Source organism: Salvia splendens, chromosome 12 (assembly GCF_004379255.2).
Source record: "Salvia splendens isolate huo1 chromosome 12, SspV2, whole genome shotgun sequence".
Taxonomy (NCBI): Eukaryota; Viridiplantae; Streptophyta; class Magnoliopsida; order Lamiales; family Lamiaceae; genus Salvia; species Salvia splendens.
In genome coordinates, this window is record NC_056043.1 from 31,127,792 (window position 1) to 31,130,694 (window position 2,903).

At 37.1% G+C, this 2,903-nt stretch overlaps 1 pseudogene; it reads right to left on the reverse strand.

The window, feature by feature from the left end:
• Positions 1 to 1,942: 1,942 nt before the first annotated feature.
• On the reverse strand, positions 1,943 to 2,488 carry LOC121757877 (annotated as a pseudogene).
• Positions 2,489 to 2,903: the final 415 nt, after the last annotated feature.

Sequence of the window (2,903 nt, forward strand, 5' to 3'; positions counted from 1 at the left end):
ATTTATTAAAATTTAATTTTGAGACAGCTTAACAACTTTGCAAATCTCCACAAGTAATTAATATATATACTTTAAATTTATTCACAAAATCGCGCGTTCAGACATCAGACATAGTATATACACATATTTATTTATTCATTATTGACATTCAATGATAGTCAAAACTCTCCTAAAGTTGAAGCTTCCAAGTTTTATATTTCCCAATAATAAAATCATTTCACTATAAAAAAATGAAAATAAAGTCAATTGACAAAAAAAATTACTCCTAATTGACCATGCCATAAAATATACTGAACTCAAATCTGTGATCCTCAATTTTAATTCAGAATCTCATTATTTAATATTTATACTAACAACACTAAAAAAAACAGTAAATAACATTTTTTAATCTCATTAAGGAAGCTACCTTGTGTTTCTTAATATACCATGAACATTTCAAAAAGCATCCTTAGAGCATTAGTAATGGAAGGACCCTCCCAAAGTGCCATTTTTAAAAATTATTTCCACGTCAACGTTTTATCCTACTTTTTCTTAGGGGCTTATCTCCCTGCAATGGAAGGCCTATCCCACTTTCCAATTCATTTCCACATCATCAATATTTTACTTTAATTTTTTTTCACTTCTATATTTAATATGTTATCATTTTAATTGATCTCAAATATGTGACAACTTATTAATTAATTAGATGAAACCCTAAATTAGATCACCTCCAATCTATAGTCCATTTATTTAATAAAATTATTGGCTCACTAATAAGCCCAATAGAATTAGTGAAATTAATTTAAATACAAATTAGGGTTACATTTTCTCTTCTTCCTCAAACAACCGCTTTTTCTTTTTCTTCCTCCAACGCATTTCTTCTCTCTCTCACAGCAAATATTAAAAAAATCGATCATAAGGCCGATCGTCAGCCCTATCACCACAAAGAAGGGCCGATCGACGGCCCTATGGGATCGGCCAAGGCCGATACAACGGCTCAAATGAGGGAGGTGGACTGGGGCGATGATCGACCCCTCTTCCACAATGAGGGGCCTATGGGGGAGCCGATCATATGCTCGATTGGTCGCCCCAATTGCTAATGCTCCTATTACTAGTGTCCCAACTAAAATTAGAGGGGGCAAATGGAAACGTTCTAAAAAGCAAAAGATTAAGTTAATTTGTCCTTAATTTAGGGACAGTTTTTTTTTTTGCATCCTAGATTGTCGTTACTTTTTATAACTTGCCAACCCAAGTTATCGTGTCTCAATTTTTGTGTCATTAAAAGATAAGTTTTTTATAGCACAACCGTAGAAGAAGACATATAGTAGTAGAAGAGAACAACGCAATCGAGGTGACATGTAAAGGGCAATAAAAGAGAATTAGAACCACTAAAAATTACTTGATCAATATTTCAACAACAATAAATTAGGAGGCACGCAATTGGTGGCTATACAACATGTAACATCTTACGATTTTATCACGTGGGGTTTCTATTTTTCAACAACAATTTCAGTATATCTTCTAACATATCATAATAATTCCCTATTTTCAAGAGACGTGTCACTAACTAATAATTTCGATTTCTTTTTATCCTCCAGATACTATAGTTGCATGTTTGTGATGGTCACCAACCTCAAATTTTCAATGAAATTCATTATATTGCAATTGATTCAATCAAATCAAAAACAACAAAGAAATACTACTAATAACACAACAAAAGACAAATTCCATTAAATAATATCGACTCATTTGATTATTTCAGAACGTCCACAAAACAATAATTTATTTTGTTATTTTTGGATAATTTACAATTTAAAATACTATTTTTTCTATAATATTTAATGAGTACACTTTATAATATTCTAACTAAATACGACTCACTGTTGACTATTTCTGTCAAGACATTTTTTAAAATCTGCAACGACTCAAACTGAATTTTTGAATTGCGGGACGGAGGGAGTATCTATTCGAATAAAGGCGGCAGCGCACTCTACACTTCTTCATCCGACGGCAGACTGTTCAAGTCGAGATCCCGGACGACGGTGGTGACGCGGCTCCTGGCCGCACTGCCGCCGATCACGCCTTCGTAGTGCCTCCGCTTGTGTCCCCCGAGAGCCTGCCCGGACGGGAAAATTTTATGGCAAACAGAGCACTCGTGGCGCCGCCCGCTAGGGCTCAGCGCCGCCGCAGCGGAGCTATTGATTTCTTCCGCCGCCGCCGGAGCCTTGGCGCGGTGGCTTGCCTTGTGGCCGCCCAGCGCTTGGTACGAAGGGAAAGGCCTGCCGCATACACTACACTTGTACGAAACCGAGTCACCGCCGTCGCCATCGCCGGCGACGGCTGGAGCGGCGCCGCCTTGGGAGAGCATGACGAGGCAGATGGCGAGATATTCGTCTTGGGATTGTTCGCGGCTGGAGAGGCGCTTGGAGCGCTTAGATTTCGGCCAGTCGGAGACGTCGTCGAAGCTGAGCGGCGGTGCCGCGGCGGCGGTGAGAGCTTCGAGAGCCATCGCTATCTATAGAGAGAGAGGAGTGAGTGAGTGAGTGATGAGAAATGTAGGGAATTTGAGATATTTATATGAGTGTGAAATTAGTTTGTGTAGTGAGTGAGAGTGTGGGAGTAGTATCTAATTCTTTGAATTAAAAAAAATAGGATTATGGTTGAATTAATCAATAGTGAAAAGTTAGACTGTAGACTGAGTATTTAATTCTATATTTCTATTTGAAGTCATGCTTGTGAAAATAAGCACTTGATATTAGGTAGTCATGTGCATTTAAAAACATTTAATTGTGATACATTAACAAAATCTATAGTTTTGTAAATATGTATTGCGTAATTTATGTATTAATAAATGCATAATAAAATTGATTTGCATAATTAAAAAAATGAAATATATCACTTAGCGCGTGCAGTCTTTGGTTTTG